The sequence below is a fragment of the Ochotona princeps genome, chromosome X (assembly GCF_030435755.1).
Source record: "Ochotona princeps isolate mOchPri1 chromosome X, mOchPri1.hap1, whole genome shotgun sequence".
In the NCBI taxonomy this organism is placed as follows: domain Eukaryota; kingdom Metazoa; phylum Chordata; class Mammalia; order Lagomorpha; family Ochotonidae; genus Ochotona; species Ochotona princeps.
The window spans coordinates 51,089,640-51,110,832 of NC_080865.1; the positions used below are offsets into that span (position 1 = coordinate 51,089,640).

Here is a 21,193-nt window from a genome sequence, read left to right on the forward strand (position 1 = left end):
AAGTCTTCCTTTCTGTCTCTCCTCCTCTCTGTATATCTGATCTTCCAATGAAAATAAAATATTTTTTTATAAAAATTAATGCATCGGGTCCGGCGGCGTGGCCTAGCTGCTAAAGTCCTCGCCTTGAACGCCCCGGGATCCCATATGGGCCTCGGTTCTAATCCCGGCAGCTCCACTTCCCATCCAGCTCCCTGCTTGTGGCCTGGGAAAGCAGTCGAGGACGACCCAATGCATTGGGACACTGCACCTGCGTGGGAGACCCGGAAGCGGTTCCTGGTTTCCGGCATCGGATTGGCGCGCACCAGCCCGTTGCGGCTCACTTGGGGAGTGAAACATCGGATGGAAGATCTTTCTCTCTGTCTTTCCTCCTCTCTGTATATCCGGCTTTCCAATAATAATAAAATCTTAAAAAAAAAATTAATGCATCGAAGACCCATTTTAGTTCTTTATCACTATGATCAAAATTAGAGAAGACAAAACGAAAGTGAAGGTTCTTGCTTTCATCAAAAATCAATCTGATATTGTGGATAGCAGAATGATTGTTATTGTCCAGAGGTTCAGCACTACAGAAAGCTACAAGAGCCACCAAGACCATCGCCTCAGAGAAGTATGGAAGCGTGAATCAGTGAATCACACTCCTCAGGCACATTTCTGAGGACTCACATTAAGTAGGAAAGAAAAATGGAAATTTCTGTTCTTACTAAGTCTGTCAACTAGAACACAGCCAAGCAAAGAATAAGCCAGCACTGGATCCCCAAAGCTTCCTTTTCCTTCCTATCCTGACCCAGAGCAAGAAAGTAGATCAAATGAACAAAACATTGTGGATTGACAGCAGGCCATTGTAGAATACAAGTTGTTAACTACATATGATTTTAACTGCAACTGATTTTACTACTAAAAGCAGTGCCGTTGAATAGGAGGTTGCTGAAAACTGAGTTCTACCCAATCAGCAAATGAAAGGTCCCGTGTAGCTGATGCATCAAAAGATGGAGCTGTTGCTTGGAATAACAAAAGATGAACAAAGACAGAGCAAGTGATGCCTGCTGATGAAAGAATCTCTGTTTGGCTAACAGAAAATTACGTCAATGTTATCATAAACTTATTTAAAGATACTATACTCTATTGCAAGAAACTCCAGCAATTGTCTCCTCCAAAAGCTACATATCATAGAATTTGTGGCAAATTAAAAGTATCCCAAAGAAATCATAGTGAATCTATTCTAAACTCCAGTTATTAGTATTGATTTAAAGGTATTTCCAATAAAGGAAGAACAGCCCAGACTAAAGCACACTAATAGAAAAATGTGCCCCATATTGGCAGGGAGTTTGGATACACAGCGCTGTCTGCAAGAAGTGCTAATCAATAACCTTAAATAGTTTGTTGTACTTAAAATTGGACAAGATGGATGTGTGGTACAACAGCTAAGACACCACTTAGGATACTCAATCCCATATCAAAGTGTTGGGGTTCAGGTCTTAGCTCTGAATTTGATTCTAAATTTCCCTTAATGTGTACTTGGAGAAGTAACAGATGATAGTTCAAGTATATGGGCTCCTGACATCCATGTGGGAAATCTGGATTTAGAATCTCACACCTGGTTTTGACCTGGCCCTACCCTAGTTGTTGCTAGCATTTGGGGAGTGAGTCACTGTATAGAAAATTTCTATCTGCATCCTTCTCTCTATCTCTCTCTATCTCTCTCTCTCTCTCTCGCTGTGTCTGCCTTTCAAATAAAATGAAAACAAAACCACAAAGCAAAATTGAGCAAGAGTGTACTATTCAAAGCCATTAACCATCTGAAAGCATTGGACTGTGAGTTGCTTCAGAATTTTTAATACAAGATATTCACACCAATACCCAGAGTTACTGCAAAATATTTCCTGATAATATTGTAAAAAAATAACCAGAACAAAACAGCATTTTTGTCTAGCACTGCTGGACATGTACGATCTACTAAATAATGCTAGAGAATACTCACTTAATTGTGACAAGAGTGAATGGTAAAAAAATGCCAATTATAATGTACCCCAAACAGGTATTTAGGAATGGGGTATTTAGAAAGCCACATGTTCCAAACTATCCCCTTCACCAATGGTTGAAAACTCATCCACAGGGGTTCATTAATTCAAGGATTTCAAAGCTGATGTGTTTAAGTATTTCCTTCATCCCAAATTAAAATGCAATTATTCTCAGGGAGAGCCAAGGGCTGATCTTTTTGTAATCATCACTTATTAATACCATGGTACTCGATCAGCTATAATACTTGCAAATATAATCATTAGCTGTAAGAACTACACTGTATGTTGGAAAGGACCCTATGGCAAGACTAAAGCAGGAAAATGTTAAAATAAAAGAGGGAGGAAGAAAGCTTACCTTGCTTCATTTGTTATTTTGTCAAAAGTTGGTCCTGCCTATAGATATGGATTACAAATGAAGCAAAATTCCTATAAAGGCAGAATAAGAATAGCGTGAAGGACACAGGTAGTAGGGTTAGAATTTCAATCAACAGTGAGTGCTTATTTCTGAGATAATAGACAATTTGGAAATGATGAAGAGTTTAAAGAGATATTTGAGGCAAAGAAAATAAAAGCCAAAGAGACTCATTTATACAAACAGCTACTTGGTGATATCAATGTAAAGACAATGTAAGGACTACTGAGAGGGAAATTGATGAGTATATGGTTAGAGCTTGGGACTCCAGGATACTAGATACAGGAATGAAAAAAACAAGCCGAAAGTTCAGACCACTAATGACAAAATAGCTTTTGTTTTACCTGATAGCTACAGTTGAACCAATGGGTGTTCATACTGAGACGGAGGAGAGACAAAGAATATTGAGATTTAAATTACTTCCAAATTGACACACTTGAAGTAAACCTTTAAGAGCAAGTATGATTGTAATTTATATGAGAGTGTCTGGAGAATGGCTAGCTCTACACTAATACGATGAAGAGCGAAAGATAGTATATGAGTTCTTTGATTATGCTAGAACAGCTTAATAGTAAAATCTGTCTTAAAAATGATTGTCACTGTTCACAGCTATTTTAGTTTAGCCAAAGTTTTAAATGTAAAGTTACATTTTATTTTCTTAAGTTTTAAAATAGTTTTCTAAGTAAAATGAAGGCTTTGGTGATTCAGGATAGCAATGTTCATTAAAAATAACACTGAGGGCTGCGTGTTGTGGTACAGCACATTAAGCTACCACTTATGATGCTAGCATTCCATACCAGAGTGCAAGTTCAAGTCCCAGCTGCACCTCTTGTGATCTGTCTTCCTTTTGGCAAAATAACAAATGAAGCAAGGTAAGCTTTCCTCCTCTCACTGGTTGTCCTCAGCTGTCTCTCAATAGACACAGTTTTACAAACTTACACAAAAACAAGTACATATGTAGCTGTGACCAGAGGGGAGGAAATGTTTTAAGCACCAAGTTAGTAATTGGAGAGAGTTCACAAATCCTGCCTAGAGATCATGTCCCACTGACACGTTATGAGTTGGCATTCGGAGACACTATTTCATCTTATCAGGATATGTCTAGTCAAAACACAGCTCACTGTAATAATATTAAGTGATTGATTTTATGTTGCAAAGATTTACGTGAGAGAAATCCAACTTTTTTTTTTATTTGTGTTTTGACCATTTGATCAACAATAGCATAAAACAAAGAACAACGGTTTTCCTATTCCTGTTAAACAACAAGCAGCATTGGACCTTTCTGGAGAGCTAGCTCTTTGCTGCTTGTTCGAGGGAGGGAGCTTGAAAAAGTGTGTGCAAAATGCAGATTATCGTTTAATTCCATTTTTCTATAAATTTTTTGAAGTTCCCTCATGTTTGGCTCTAGGAAGGTAATTCCCCTATTTTAAACACTAATAATTCAAGAGTACCAGGGGTTCTAATAACAAGTTTGCCCTTTACAAATTTGTGACTTTGGATGAGTGGGTCTACATCTGTGAGCTTTACTTATCTCAAGTAGGATGGAGATTGTAGTAAGGATAAATGACTTTGGAGTACATGGAAATTATTTGCAAGTTATATGTAATTTTTGTAAAATCCTTTTGCTATCCTGTGGGTCAGAGAAGATGCACTACCCTGAGTGTAATCAAGAAATTGAAGGGGCCAGAACAAAGACATAAGCTCTCTTTGGAAACAGTGGCATGGAATATAGTTGATCTTAGAGTAACACAAAAGTAACATTATGTTTCTTAAAGTAACATTATATTTCAATCTTTGCCCTTAAAAACCTGGCTTTGTGAGGATCCCATATGGGCACAGGTTCATGTCCTGATTGCTCCACTTCCCATCCAGCTCCCTGCTTGTGGCCTGGGAAAGCAGCAGAGGACGGCCCAAAGCTTTGGGACCCTGCATCCTTGTGGGAGACCAGGAAGAGGCTCCGGGCTTTGGATTGGCTCAGCTCTGGCCTCTATGGATATTTGGGGAGTGAACCAGCAGACAGATCTTTCTCTCTGTCTCTCCTTCTCTCTGTAAATCTGCCTTTCCATTAAAAATAAATAAATCTTGGGCCCGGCCGTGTGGCCTAACGGCTAAAGTCCTCGCCTTGGGCGCCCCGGGATCTCATATGGGCGCCGGTTCTAATCCCGGCAGCTCCACTTCCCATCCAGCTCCCTGCTTGTGACCTGGGAAAGCAGTCGAGGACGGCCCAATGCATTGGGACCCTGCACCCGCGTGGGAGATCCTGCAAGAGGTTCCAGGTTCCCGGCTTCAGATCGGCACAGCACCGGCCCTTTGCGGCTCACTTGGGGAGTGAAAGATCGGATGGAAGATCTTCCTCTCTGTCTCTCCTCCTCTCTGTATATCTGGCTGTAATAAAATGAATAAATCTTTAAAATAAATAAATAAATAAATTTTTAAAAATAAAAGAACACCTGTGCAGAAGCACTGGCATTGTGGCTCAGCATGTTAAACCATGCCCTGTAGCACCTGCAAACTATCTATGTGAGTGCCTGCTCAAGCCCTGTTACTCCACTTCCAATCCAGTTTCCAGCTAATGCTCCTGGGAAGGCAGCAAAAACTTGCGTGTTTGGGCCCATACACTCAGGTTGGAGGCTGTGATGAAGTTCCAGGCTCCTGGTAGTGATCTGGCCCAGTGTAGACAATGGGAATCATTTGAAGAGTGAACCAGCAGATGGAAGATTCTCTGCCGCACACACTCTCTACTCGGATTTTTCAAATAAATAACTTTTTAAAGAAAACCCATGAAGAAATCAGTAATTACATAGCATAAAGGAGTAATAGTCAAGACCAATTTATGTAGCTGCCATTCATTAATTTTAAAAATATTTTCCAAAAACCAGCCACGTAATATAAGCCTGTTTTCATGAATATTTTTTGGGGGGAGGGCACATTATGGAATAATTTAAGTTTCTTTTTCTTTTTTTAAAGATTTATTTATTTTTAACACAAAGTCAGATATACAGAGAGGAGAGAGACAGAGAGGAAGATCTTCTGTCTGATGATTCACTCCCCAAGTGACCGCAACGGCCAGTGCTGCGCTGATCTGAAGCCAGCAGCCAGGAAATTCTTCCAGGTCTCCCACACGGGTGCAGGGTCCCAAGGCTTTGAGCCGTCCTCAACTGCTTTCCCAGGCCACAAGCAGGGAGCTGGATGGGAAGTGGAGCTGCCGGGATTAGAACCAGCGCCCATATAGGATCCTGGCACATTCAGGGCGAGGACTTTAACCACTAGGCCATGGCACCGGGCCCAGGAATAATTTAGTTTTGCACTCAAGTTTATGAAGCCTACATTGCTTACCATTATAAGGATCTTTCTTGTTCTGTGTGTATATACACATGGAAAATTGGTAAAAGATGATGTATTCCTAACTGCAATATGTGTAGAAGTTTCCTAAAAATATTTGTACTCATCCTCTCAATACTGTGAAATTGTTTGTACTCCCCAAGGCTTTGAAAGCACCTGGCAAGCATGACACTTGTAGCAATTTGTCCATATATCTTTGTAAATCCAAGTGTGCGGTGGAGTACATTTGAAAGAGTCAAAGCTGAGAAAATGTGCTGTAATTAGTTTCCAAAGGAAGGATGCACTGGAAGGAACTGCAGAAATCTAACACCTCCACAGAATAATACTTTACTCAATTGAAACTACTGAAAGCAACAGATCGAAGGCACAACTTCATTTCCACAAATTAGAAGCTGCTCAAGAAAATGCCTGCGGGAATTTGTGAGCTTGAAATGACCAAAAGAACACATCTTCTACAGAACGGCTTAGAAACGTGCTATAGTAACTGTTCTGACATTATTCACACGTAGCCTCCATGAAGTGGCCCACACAGTAAAGTATGCTTTCTTTCCCATACTTTCTTTTTTTTTTCTGCACGTATTATATGACCATAAAGGAAAAATGCATGCAGACTGAAAAAAAAAAAACACATCATCTACTCAGGTGGGTGGGCACACCCATACATTATATCCAGGCTCACTAACGATTTTTTTTTTTAAATATCTGATTGATGGGGCAGCTTAGAAACCAATCGTATCCTTGTAAGCTTCAAGTTGCGAAAATCCATTTTGCGCTGATTTAACAGATTGCTTTGGCGTGGGAGAAACACAGCAATCAATGGTGATGTCAGCAGCCTCTTTGTCCTGCAGACCTGAAGGAGTTGGCTATAATCAGTCCGAAGCAAAGCAGCAGCCGCTGCTACCAGTATTACCATCGGGTTGCTTTGGCGCTGAAACAATCTGATAAAAACAAAGAAGGGAAGCCTCAAGGCTGGAAAAGCACAGCTAGAAAAGAAGGATGTATGTCTTAAGTATGTTAGTGAATTGGTGCTTAAACTAAAAACGGGAGTGATTTATAGAAAAAAAAACGTGGTTTACATTTTGCAAACTATGCAGAGTCTAATTGGAGTTGTTTAAGTGGAACACAAAGGGAGAAGCCAGAGCTGGGGGCTAGAGAGTGGGCAGAGTAATGCTCAAGGGAAAAAAAAAACCTGTGTAATGGATACTAGAAAAAATCGTGGATTGCAAGGAAGCACATATGTGTGATTATAATCAGGAAGGGCAACAGGGGCAGCAGAAAATTATTTTTATATTAAGCACTTGGCAGAATTCACCAAATGCATTTGTAAATTAAGTGGAAAAGGATGTATGATTTGTTTTTGATTCATTCCATAGGACTTTCACATTGAAATTTCTTGATATATGCCCCATCGGAAGATTTTTGAACAAGCTCACAACGTAAGTCCCTAATTATATAGGAATGAAGTAGTTAGCTCTTCTTTTCCTCCCCTTCTCTGGCTAAGAGGCAGCTTCATCACACTGCTTTGAATTTGTAAAGTGTCTTTCATCTGAGCTGCTTTAAGTCATGTTCAATGTAGGATCACATTTCTTCGAACCCTATGAAGTAGCTTAGAGGAAAGTGGACAAAGGGGAGAGGGAGGGAAGACTTGGTTATTTCTATACACATAGCAAGCTCATCGGATTCAAAACAATTCAATCAGGTAATCATGGGAAGTTGGTAATAAAGTATAAAACAAAATTCAACTGATTCCCAAAATAGAAACCGCGAATGAGAGTGAATGTTCTATGTGAGCCTGTCTGAGGAAAGAGAAATGGCATTTCACCCACAATGCACTTATTGTCTTCATGAAATGTTTCTCTCAGATAAAGATTCTGCAGAGTAGCTAAGAAGAATATCTGAATATGAATTCAGGCTGCACTGCTTTTTGTCAACCACCACGTTAACTTTATCTTACCTGACTGTGTGCACTGTGAAGAGTTATTTGAGTTCCAAACTAAAAGCCTAAGCCATAACTCAGTTCTAGACAGAAAATCAGTGCTCAATCTAATTTTATATATTCAGGAACACCATGGAGGAATAAATAAAAGATTCTACCTACCCATGACTACTTGCCTCTAAGTACCTGCTTCTCTAATAGTAAGGCTGAGACATACAGGTAAGATGATCTTGAAGCAAAAGCAAAATAGTAGTTACTAGAAGCTATGAAGGATAGAAGACAGGGAAGTTACAGGGAGATTCCATAATGAGTACCAAATGCAGTTAGATTGGAGGATTCAGAATCCAGGTTTTACAGTGGAGTGACTAAAGTTCATTAATAACCTATTATATATTTCATGAAGAACTCGATAAGAGGGGCTTGAAGCCTCCAAACAAGAAGAGGTAAGAAGGAGATAGAAAAGTTAATTACCAGAACAGAGCAGACAGGGCACAACAGATTGATAAACTGCCAACTGGGACACTGAAATCCCTTATGGATGCTGGATCCAGCTCTCTGCTAACGTGCCTGGGAAACCAGAGAAAGAAGACCCAAAAGGGGTCTGAGCACGATAGCATAGCGATTAAAGTCCTCGCCTTGAACGCCCCGTGATCCCATGTGGGCGCCGGTTCTGATCCCGGCAGCCCCACTTCCCATCCATCTCCCTGCTTGTGGCCTGAGAAAGCAGTTGAGGACGGCCTAAAACCTTGGGACCCTGCACCGGAGTAGGAGACCAAGAGGGAGCTCCTGGCTGCTGGCTTCGGACTGGCTCAGCTCCAGCCATTGCAGCCACTTGGGGAGTGAACCATCAGACGGGTCTTCCTCTCTGTGTCTCCTCCTCTCTCCTTATATCTGATTTTGTGATAAAAATAATAAATCTTTTAAAAAAAAAAAGACCCAAAAGGGACACTGCCCCTACAGTGGGAGACCTGGACGATGTTCTTGGCTCCTGACTTCAACTTGGCCTGGCCCTGGCTTGTGTGGCCACTTGAGGAGTGAAATAATGGATAGACTATATCTCTTTGTCTGTCTATCTATCTATCTATCTATCTATCTATCTATCTATCTATCTCTATATCTCTTTGATATCTCTTTCAAAAGAACAAAACTATTTTTAAAATAATAACTATGCTGATTTGATCAGTGAACATTTTTTTATACCTGCATAACATACTACATTGCAGGACTTGTGTTGTGCAGAGGGTTAAGCCACTGCTTGCGTTACTCAAGCCCCATATGGGAGTGCCACTTCCAGTTCGAGCTGCTCAGCTTCTGATAGAGCTTCCTGCTAATACGTTTGGGAAAACAGTGGAAGATGATCCAAGTACTCGGGTCCCAGTCACCCATGTGGGGGACCTAATGCAGTTCTTGATTTTTGGTTGGGGTCTGACCTGTACTGGCAGGCTTTGTGGTCATTTCGGGAATTATCCAGCTGATGAAGATTCCTGTTTCTCCTTCTCTTGCTGTCACTCTGCCTTTCGAACACATTTTTTAAAATAGAATGGAAACGTCACACTGTACTCCACAACTCAGTACCATGTGTAAATTGAAAATTTTAAACTTCAGAGACATTCAGGTAAACAAGAGGAGAGTGGACTACATTAGGTCAGGAGACAGGAAGCAGTTTAATAGCCTGTTACAACACTGCAGTCACTCATTTGTTGGGTATTCTTTTCACAGCTGAACAAATATAACATATGTTTTCACAGATGAGCTATATAGTGGAGACCAGCATACTGGGAGGTAAAGAAATGTTGCAGCATGCAACTTTACTCCTGAATAAAAGGTGGATTCCAGTGAACAGTTAGAAATACCTTGACAATAGGATACAAGATTTTCCAGCATTGTCAAATACCTGCAGTGCCATGATACACTTAAATGCCAGAATGTTAACCTTGTAATTATTACTAAATGACTATACTATGTAATAATGTGGGAGGAAATGGTAAGAAGGACAAATGGGAAGGTAGAAAAGTAAGGAGGAGGGAAGAATCCCTACATCTATAAAATTGTCATGGAAAAAGATTTATTTATTTTTTATTGGAAAGGCAGACTTGCAGAGAGAAGGAGAGACAGAGAGGAAGATCTTCTGTCCATTGATTCACTCCCCAAGTAGCCACAACAGCCGGTGCTGAGCCAATCTGAAGCCAGGAGCTGGGAGCTTCTTCCAGGTCTCCCACATGTGGGTGCAGGGTCCCAAGGCTTTGGGCCGTCCTCAACTGCTTTCCCAGGCCACAAGCAGGGAGCTGGATGGGAAGTGGAGCAGCTAGAATTAGAACCGATTCCCACATGGGATCGTGGTGGTTGCAAGGTGAGGATTGAGCCACTAAGCTATCATGCCAGGCCCAACAAAGATAATTTTTAAAAAGAATTAAAATATGGACTTGTCGTAGTGGCAGTAGAATTAGAGAGGGGGAATCAGAGGGAAGTCACATTAGCAACTCATTTTTGTGGTGGGTGGGGAAAGAGGAGGCAATGGTGTCTCTCAGTCATCTAGTAGGAGTGACTAGTACAATGATCATAAAGTTAATAGATTATGTTAAGAGGAGGAGTTGTTCTTATTTCTATCATTTTTCAGACTAGTGATCTATAAACTTTGCGTACTGCTTCATTAAAGTTTGGGTATATAGCACTTTCATCCTAGGTCAATTATATTACAGTATCAATCTAAATACACACACACACACACGAGGGGACTTTCAAAAGTTTATGGAAGCAGGTATTTGGCACAGCAGTTAGAGCTTGGCATGCCCATACCCTTTTACAGAGTGCATAAATTCAACTTCCAGATTTCTCCTGACTCCAGGTTGCCACTGATTCAGATTGTGGGAGGCAGCAGGTGATGGCTTAAGCAGTTGGGTTCCTGCCACTCTTATGAAACCTAATTTGAGTTCTGGGCTCTTGGTTTTGGTCTAGCCTAGCCCCATGAAACTCGGTGCATTCTGGGACGAGAGACTTCTGTGCATTCCTCTTTTTCTCCTTGTTTGTATCTCTGTGTTTCAAGTATAAGTAAATAACCAAACCGATATTGAAGGAAAAATGTGTGGGGAAATGGAATTACAAGGTAAGCTTGTTTTGGTGCAAATAAGTTTTGGAATACATGCACAGCTTTTTCTTTTTTTTTTTTTTTCAAATTTCTTTTTTTTTTCTTTTTTTTTCTTTTTTTTTTTATTATTTAACTTCATTAATTACATTGTATTATGTGACACAGTTTCATAGGTACTTGGATTCTCCCCACCCCTCCCCAAACCCTCCCACCATGGTGGATTCCTCCACCTTGTTGCATAACCACAGCTCAAGTTCAGTTGAGATTCCCCCATTGCAAGCATATACCAAACATAGAGTCCAGCATCTTATTGTCCAGTCAAGTTCAACGGCTTCTTAGGTATACCCTCTCTGGTCTGAAATATACAATTCATTGAGAGTTTTGGAGATCTATCATACATATACATATTTCAAAAATGAGTCAAAAGTAATTGTAGGGACCTGGCATGGTCACCTAGCTGCTAAAGTCCTCACCTTGAACGTGCAGGGATCCCATATAGGCCCCGGTTCTAATCCTGGCAGCCCCGCTTCCCATCCAGCTCCCTGCTTGTGGCCTGGGAAAGCAGTTGGGGACGACCCAAAGCCTTGGGACCCTGCACCCACATGTGGGAGACCTGGAAGAGGCTCCGGGCTCTGGCTTCAGATTGGCTCAGCTCCGACCATTGCGGCTACTTGGGGAGTGAATCAATAGACAGAAGATCTTCCTCTCTGTCTCTCCTTCTCTCTATATATCTGACTTTGCAATAAAAATAAATAGATTGTTTAAAAATAAAATAAAAAAATAAAAGTAACTGCAGAGAGTACACTATTATTCTTACCATACCCCAATATATTGTTTTTCCTGGTCCAAGCAGGAGATCAGTTATCTAACTACTTAGCTGTATAGGGGTCTTTCTGATTTGCAAACCAGAAAAAAAATGAATATTGATTTGCCTAACCCAAATTACTGATAACAGCACTCAAATTATAAACATCTTTTATATTTCTTTTACAAATACATAAACACATATAGTAGAGTGGGCATTTTTTCCCCCATCGGTTTAGATACCAACATCCCATATTACAGGGCTTGGGTTTGATACCTGGGTCCACATCCTGACTCCAGCTTTCTGCTAGTGTGGACCCTGGTTGGAGCCAGTGAGGACTCAAGTGCCTGGGTTCCTGTAGCTTGGACTAGGTTCCAAATTCTCTGCTTCAGGTGTCCTAGTCCCAAGCAGGTGTGGGTGCTGGAGTGAACTAGGAAATGGGAGTTCCCTGTCTTTGTCTCTCTAAAATAAACAGTAAACACATACACACACACACACACACACACAGAGTAAAAATGCCTGTTATTAATAGTGCTCTGTGAGCTTGCAAACCTTTCATTCCTTTCAGATAGCAGGAAGATTCTTACAAATCTGATTGGGTTCACTTGTGCAGCTTGTGCTAATGAAACATTACGAAATAGCAAACTAAGACTCCCCCCAAAAAGACAGGTTCCAAAAACACATCCACAGGAAAGTGAGTCTTTACTGAGCTGAGTTTATCTTGGTTTTTAAATTTGTGAGCCAAAGATTACGGAGTCTGGGTATATTTTCTTTGAACCTTCACAACAACTTTATGAGGTCAGCTAGAGAAAAAATACAGTATTTGGGATCTAGAAATTTTTTAAAAAAAGATAAATCTTATACCAAGTGTGGGTCACTCAGATTGTACTACATGTATTCAAAAGTTAATAGAAAATGCACATTATAAAAATACTATGCATGGATTTCACGAGTGTTTGCACTTAAACAAACTTATCTTTTTAATTTATTTTCCCATGAACTTCTTGAAGTACTTGAGTATACCCAGACTCGGATCTAAGACCAAGTCTTGGCCTCAAGTTACTACCTTTTTAATAGACCACAACTGTCTTAAGTCCTTTTGCCTTCTTTTTCTTGTTAAGGCCCTTTCATTCCTCTTGTCCAGACACAGTCTTTAAATTTCCAGCTGGGCTGTAATCCAAAATGCTCCAAAGAAAGAAACAAGATTGCTGCAAAGGATAGGAAAAGTGACAGACTGATATTTCTTTTGTCCATCTCCTTTGCCTTCCCAACACACTAAGGTTAATATTCACTCAATTTTCTTGCTTTTATTTCTGTCTATCTAACTGACTTCTAGGTCAGTTTGTGTTAAAAATGGAGGTTTCTTTCTTTTAAAGATTTATTTATTTTTATTGCAAAGTCAGATATAAAGAGAGGAAGAGAGACAGAGAGGGAGATCTTCTGTCCATTGATTCACTCCCCAAGTGGCCACAATGGCCAGAGCTGTGCCAATCTGAAGCCAGGAGCTGGGAGCTCTTCCAGGTCTCCCATGCAGGTACAGAGTTCCAAGGCTTTGAGCCGTCCTCGATTGCTTTCCCAGGCCACAAGCAGGGAGCTGGATGGGAAGCGGGGCTGGCGGGATTAGAACCGGCGCCCATATGGGATCCTGGCACCAGCACGTTCAAGGCAAACACTTTAGCAGCTAAGCCACCGCACTGGGCCCAAAATGGCCATTTCTAAAACACAAGCTCTGTCAATTGCAATTTAAGTTCCACTTCTAGGGGTGGTTAGGACAGTGCAAGTGCTCTGAAGTTTGAGTTCAGGTAATTTCTCCTTCTTAAATCCAGATAACTTGAACTGGCAAGACAGAGTCCATTTCATTCATCTTCAGTAGGTTAGCATGGGTTCATGGTGAACAAGTCAGGCCAAACTAACGTCATTTCCTTTTTTGATAGTGTGAATGCTCTGAAAGATCAGTCTTACAGCTAGTATGTCTGAACTGAACAAAACATAATCTGTCCGTTGTTAAGATGGACAGAATGTGGCTTGAGGAAACAAGAAGACTTGCAGTTAGATGACTAACTGTTCTCACAAAATACATTAATCAATTCCCCGCTGAAAACAGTAGAAAACTATAACCCTTTCCTATTTTATTCACATTGTGAATAGGGTTTTTTCAGATTAAAAAAATCACTTTTAGATTACCAGATGATGAGAGGGAAGGAAAAACAAATCAATCTGATGCACATCTGAACGGATGGGTGAAATCCAGCCACAGAGACCTAATGAGTAATTATTGCAGGATATCTGAATTTAGTTTAAAAAAACTATACCAGGGGACCTCCAATCATGACAGTGCGTACAAAGAGGTTACCAGAGGTTTTCTGATGGTTATGAGAGCAGCAAATCAGCAGTGAAAGCAACTGCTTGGAAAAAAAAAAATCCAAAAACCACCACTACCACCACCACCACAGATCACATCAAAACATAACAAAGCCAATGTAATGTAAAACGAGGCCCATGTTGCTCAAAGCATTACAATGTCCAGCTAAAACTGCTACATGACTTTCTGAGTGAACCCTACCATAGCCAGTATGAAAATATCTGAGAGTGGGGGTGTGGAGTGATGACACTTAAAGAACCCTACTGACAAACTGATGTGTGCAGTAAGAAAGCAAACATCCTTGCAGAATTAAGACACAAGTTTGGTGAAAGGGGTAAGTATTGTACACAGGACCCAGAAGCAACTTTCAGTGATCTATGAAGTAAATATCGGCTTTATCTTCACTTTGATAAGACCAGTATCTAAATAATGAAAAGTACTCTTGGTGTTTTTATTATCGCAAACATGAGCCCCCTGTGGCGTCATGTAAATCAGATTCCCCCGGGGTATAATTCAGATTCACTACCATCATGTTTACACATGATGATGCACTTTTAGAACTTTCTCTTACACTTTTAGCTACTATGATTGTATGCTCTCTTTTAGTTTCAAATAATAGTGACAGCTCTCTGGAGCTGGAGAAAATAAAGTTAGAGCAGCTGTCAAGCTGGATTCTAGAGCCAGAAAGAAACGGAGGCATTCCTGCAGTTGTGGGTAGACGGAAGGTCCACATCACAACTGCGAGGTTGGAAGAAAAGGGACTGGAGTTGACCCAGGCATGCTGTGCTCAATGATTTGCTTACAAGCAGAGTCATCCCTAGGAGATTAACAGCCCAGGGGGGGAGGGGGAAGTCATACTCTATTTTCTCTGTCTCAACATTCAGGTTATAGGGAATAACAAGGAAGGTTTGAGAAGAAAAAAAAAAAAAGATAGTCGCTCAGAGGTCAGACTGATGGTACAGGTGCAAATGAGGAAGGACAAGGCTGTGTCTGGCTGATCAGCCTTGGAGCAGAAAATGGAAGTGGCTGTGGAGGAGAGATGAAAGGTTTAGGTGTTTGTATACATAAGCTTCAGGTCTTTTAGTGCAGGTTGATAAAATGCCTTCTCGTCTCCCTAACCTACCCACGGGGACACCTCAAAAACACACAGCCCCATGGAGATCAGCCCCTCCACATCATGTTGTAGAAGGAGTTGTACTCTACTGACTTGGGGACAGGAAATGCCTATTTTCAGCTCACCTTAATAACCAGAGCAGATCTGGAAGAGTGATTCAAAGCAAAATGGTGTGCTCAATCTGAGTCGCCCCGTTTCCGAGCGGCAATCCTGCAGTTCTCTAGGACAGCAACCACAACTTCAGGTGATGCTGAATGGTCCTCACGAGAGGTGTGAGACTGCCTGCTTCCTGCCACAGCGCTGCAGGAAGAAAAAAAAATGAGCGAGTTTAGCAAGGTTATCAGCTTGAGCAGCAGAAATAGACATTGTCTTATTTAAGAAACTGTAGCTACCAACTGTTTGGAAAGCGGGGAGAGAATGGCGGGTAAAGGGAGCGAAATGGAATTCTGGAATGCTCTGCAAGTGTACGGAGACAAAGTAGGCCAAATCGTGGGGAGTAATCAGTGGCAAGTTAGTCTTTCCTGCTGAGGCTCCCTTGCCTCCTAGAGGAAACACTCTTGAAAAACTACTCACCGCAGACGTTGCCCCTTCACATCCGTCCAGAGACAGCCAGCCTGCAGCAGCTGGAGGCTACAGCACAACAAAGCAGGAGCCATGGCATGTTAGTTCCGCCCCTGCCACTGACTCACTTGGTGACCTTGAGCCAGTTCCTTTACCTCTAACACCGGATCTAACCACCTCCCAGAAGTGCTGGAAGAACCCAGTGAAATCACGGATGTGGAAGCATTTTGCAAAACACACACTGCTGTGCAAGTGTTAGGGAACATTATCCAAATAGGTTTCATGCCGACCCTTTGGTTATCACCCTCAAGACCTCCTCAGCTTTGGCATGGGATTCTCAGCTCCCAGGTTGCCTCCTCCACGTCCTGTCCGGCTTGGCAACGGGAGCTTACCCTCTCCTCCCCCCTTTTGCCAGCCTCCTTCTTAATGGAGCCAGCTGAATGTAATTATTCTTCATCCACTGTAGGTCTCTGCTAGGGAGTCCCAGCATCCTCAGAAAAACTTTCTTATGTAATAAACATCAACTCTTCAAGTACAAGGTACCCATGTAGTACCTGTGTGGTGGGGGTTGAGAAGAAAGAGAATTCAAGCAATCTATAGCTACAGGGAAGAAATCATTTGAGTGAGTCTTTCTCAATGAACTCTCAGCACCCTGAAAACACACACACACACACACACACACACACACACACACACACACACATCTTTAATGAAAGACTCAGGCCAATCCATACACCACAGGGATGAAAAATCTTACCTGCTGGCTGGTCTCTTCTCCTGAGCCACTTGAACTGCCTGCCTTTTCCCTACCACCTGTGAAGAGTCTAATTCAGTGCTGCCCATTTATACCCTTCTGGGAGTGGCAAGACTCCAGGAATCTCTGTTCCCACCAATCAGAAGTCAGAACTCCCAAACCTTTGCCCATGTCTGGTTTAACCCTGTCTGTGGAGACATTACATCAGTGTTGTCAGCTTCCTAACTGGGTGCAAGACTTGACCTTAAAATTAAGAAACTGCTGTCACATGCCTGCTGTCCAGACCTTGTACCTGATTTTCCCATTTCCCACAGATAACTCTGTGTTCCAGCCAGACAAAGTGAATACTTTAGAGAGCAAATAGTTCTCACAGACAATGTGATAAGAAGAATGTGGAAGAAAAAAAAAATCAAGCCTACAGAATGAGGGGGCTCAAGTTTATCATGGATCCAAAAAGAAAAAACTAAGGTCAGACTTGGATGTCATATTAAAACAGAGGGAAGAGGATATGAACAGAGTTAAAATAGGCAGTGGGCTTAATGCCTGAAGATCCAGGCTTGGCACAAGAGCACATGCCAAAGCAGGGTCCTAATATGTAAGCAGAATTTGGTAACTTGACATCCTAACTGGCATGAACGGTGTAGAGTCTAAAGATAAGATACAGGAAAACTGAGGGTACAACCTGAGCCCAAGAATAGTGCCCTCAGCCCTGACACATCCAAATAGATCCCCACAAAAGAGAAGACATAGTATGTCTGAAACCCTTAGGCTGGAAGTTCCAGTTCTCAGCAGCTTGACAGGTATGGAAAAACAAGTGCTCAGAGGAGAAAGTAAGGCCCTAAGGCAGTTTCAAATTGAAGTTCAGCAGGGTACATAGGTCTAGATTGCAACTAAATCTTGAGGCAAATGCTCTAGTCTAAATAGAATATAGAGTTTGCCTTTCTAGTTGGAAGACTGGAGCGTGCCTTAATCCATATTCACCCCTACAGACACGGCTAGTGGGCTAAACACTCCTCTTTTCCCACCTTTAGGTTCTCTACTGCCTGTTACTCATTTGCCTTAGTAATTTTTCCAAGTTCAGGTATGTTTGTCACAGAACGTAACTCAGAACTTGGACTGACATGCCAGGAAAGTAATCTGCTGCGTTGATTCCACTCTCTGCTACATGTAAATGGCCATGAAGGACAAGAACTTCAGAGGGAAATGATATTAACTGTTGGAAGGACTTGCTATGCTCTGCTAAAATCCGTCCTACCAAAGGTGTCTAGGAATTATATGTGATGTAGAACATGTTTCTCATTCATTAAAAAAAAAAAGCTGTAAGTGTCCTTGTTCTTCGTGTAAATGGAAAAGGATGAAGAGTTCCTGGTAGACTAGGGCAAGGTCGTAGCAAGAGCCAAGGGCTGAAGGTGTGAAATGATGACCAGAAGTTGGAATCGATTGTGTAAAGAGAATCACAAGAAAAAAGGGAAAAAATTAAATCTCTTTGCAAATGGCTCCAATTAAAATAATATCTACAAGAAGTTTTCTATGTAGTAACTGGCATTGCCCGCACCTAGCACAGAGTCTAGCACATAGTAGGCACTCAGTAAATGATGGCTGATTGAATGACTCACAAATCACACATGAAAATAGCCAGGGAAAACTGTGGAAGCTTTTCACTCAGAGCTATTAAAGGATGTGAAGTTGCAGTAAAAATTTTCATTTATCAAATCAGCCACTTTAAAAAATAATTTCAACGTAACTGAAGTTTTGTTTTTGCCTCTCATGATTTAAAAGCTAAAGTTCTGTAGGATCATTTTTTTAGGTGTAATCAGGAAAACTAAGACCCACTGAGTTCAGAACCCAATGGAGGAAAAGAGGAATGTAATCAACAAAAGGTCAGGAAGGAATGCAAGCTTCTTAGATTGGAAGAGAACTATTCCTTGCCTTGTTAAGGTGAATTCAAAAATTTGTTTTTGCAAAAAGAGCTAAGAGGAAAAAGGATATATACTTGGATTTGCATAATCAGCAAACACTTATCTCAACTCCCTTGATTTGGGCCTGGTTTGAGACACAGTGAATTTAGCCACTGCCCACAACCCTGATATCTCTCTCTCTCTCTCCCTTTCTCTCTCTCTCTCTCTTTCTCTGGCTCTCCCTCCCTCTCTCTAACTCTGCCTTTCAAATAAAATTAATAAATCTTTTTAAGAGACTAAACTATCTTGATTTGATTCAATTTAATTTCCATTTCCAGTCTACAGCATTCTAATTCTTTAGTATGTCCTGTCACATGAAATAAAAGAACCCCATTGGATGGATGTGTAGGCTTAGGTGAGAGTATAGACTGAATCTGGAGGTAATTAGGATCCCGGGACTAAGAGTTCTGAAAGTCATTAAGAAGATCACAGATGTGCATGTCTAATTAGTTTTAATCTGAAGGCAACAGCTATTTAATTTACTCTCCATTGTACAGGCATAGATCATATGTAGAAGAAATTAAGGAGTCAGTGGGTGAAATCTTCCATTACCAGAGACCCAAGGAGAGAGCTGATATAATCACTCCTGTCTTTTTCCAACTGATTCCTTCTCTGAGAACGAAATAATCATCAATCAGAAGTCTTCTCCTGCAATTTAGAGCCAATCCTGTAGGTCTCTCTGTTGAGCTTTCTTCAATTTCCTCAAATTTCCTGCCTTTTCCATGTCCCACATCACCCACTGGTTGGTTTTATTTATTTTTTTTTCAGTACTTCTCCTCTCTCTGTCATCTTCTTTCCCATTTCTTGCTCTTTCCTTTATCCCCTGGACTACACTGGCCTCACAGAGCTATTGACACTTTCAGGGTGCCCTTGACCCATAGTTCCCTTGTATCCCTTGGGATTACAAGAGAACTTATATTCCCAAATTGGCAGGAAATGCTGGACTTAAACAAAATGAAATCCAAATGATGAGAAAAATATTCCACTTTCTATTTCATTATTTTCTACTATCTTACTAATTTTTATTCTAATTATGGATTATGGAGAGTTAAAGAACATTCCTTATGAATATTCATCTATTCCGTGTATGTGGTAAGAAATGTCTACTCGCATATTGCCCTGCATCACAATAGCAACATTAAATACTGCAATTCGATTGTGTTGGAGTGGACTTGGAGATTTCTTGATGAATTTCATCATATGGAGAAGTACCTTTGTACTGCCAAAGGGCACTAAATTATGAGTTGAGACATTCATGGTAGTCCTAGATGCATCATTTCATTTGGTGGAATTTGGGGACAACTACTTTCCTTTGTTATCATAACAACAGCACTAGTAAATATTTATCAAATATTTATTAGGTGCCAGGTAATGTAAGGAATAATTTAGATACCCTTTTCCATTTAATCCATACAATATCACTACAGAAGAAATTATTACAATCACCACTGTGTAAATTAGATAACTGAGCCTTAGAGAGGTTGAAATAATTTTTCAGCATTGCACATAGCCTACAGACTAAGCAGGCTTTTAGAATTGAAGTCCAAGAAGGTAGACAGTGCCAGAACTAGTATTCACACTCAGATCTGTTGGCCTCCAGAGATCACAGTTTTAATCAGGACAAATTGCTGTTGCTTTACAACAGTTTGTTGAGCCTTCATTTTCATATCCATAACACTATGGCATTTGAGTAGTATGTAAGACCCTTCTTCCCCTCACAGATTAGCAGTCTAATACCAAAGGAATATGGAGTCTCTAGTGGCTATTGAAATTCCAAATAAGAGCCAAAAAACAAGGCATCAGTTACTTCCCTCACATCAACTTGGAGGCAAACATGTTATGAAATTGATACTTTTTTTAGTGATGTTGAGAAGGGGGGATGTATAGCATTAAAAAAGTTGTAAGTTTTAGATTAACAGCAGGGAAGAGCCTAGCATTTTCATCAGGAAGCTAATGATCTCAGAGAAACGTGCAGGTTTTCAGTTCACGAATCTAAGCATGTATGTCTAAGAGAAAATGGACATTGTCTTCCAAGATTAAAAGAGACAAGTCCTGAGCAAATGAGTAACCAGTAACAACAACCACCAAATCTCTAAATCTACAGAGTAGTTTAGTGAGGCTTGACTTTCAAGGAGAGAAAACTTTAGTATATTATTTTCGGTGTCATAAATAACCAATTACAAGTAGGGAGTAATATTCCAGAAGAGAAGTCCATGCCTTTCGTTGACATACCAAAAAGGCGTGGAGCACTGGTGAGGCCAAGAGTTATTCCGGGAGTTATTCTCCCTCCACATTCTCTTCCTTAAGATCTTGCTCACTATCGTGGCTTCAGCTATCACATCTATGTGGATGACTCCCAAATCTATATCTGCAGTCCTATCCTATCACACTAATTCCAAATCTGTATGTCAGCTGCCTCCTGGACATTTCCACACCGACATTTTGACGCCAATTCAAACTCATGAAATGCCAAGCCAGATTCATTATCTTCTGTTCTAAGCCAGGTCCCAATAAAGTGAGATAAACACTTTGATGTCCATAAAGACAAGTATAAATACAATTTATTCTTTTTTTTTTTTAGTACATGCCAACAAAACTGCTCTGCCAGCCACCCAGGGCTTGGGTTTGGAAATCCAAGCATTTATTAAATCTAGTAACTCCTTTCCATCCTCAGCATTGTCACCTCCTAAATCTTTATCTCTCATCTTGCTTATGTGAATGTAAATATTAAAAGCACTTGCCACACAGCAGGAAATGAGTTGAACGTACTTTCAAGTAGTAGAAATCTCCTCTTAGATGTTCCGCTGGTACTTCAAACCCAGCATGTCCTAAACCAAATGAATCCC

At 40.9% G+C, this 21,193-nt stretch overlaps 1 long non-coding RNA gene across 1 annotated transcript in view; it reads right to left on the reverse strand.

The window, feature by feature from the left end:
- The window catches only part of LOC131478519 (uncharacterized), a 57,224-nt gene extending 41,897 nt beyond the window's left edge, over positions 1-15,327 (reverse strand). Inside the window, exon 1 of the long non-coding RNA XR_009244524.1 lies at positions 15,200-15,327. This is a non-coding gene — a long non-coding RNA (uncharacterized LOC131478519). The remainder of the gene's footprint in view (positions 1-15,199) is intronic.
- Between the last annotated feature and the right edge of the window lie 5,866 nt (positions 15,328-21,193).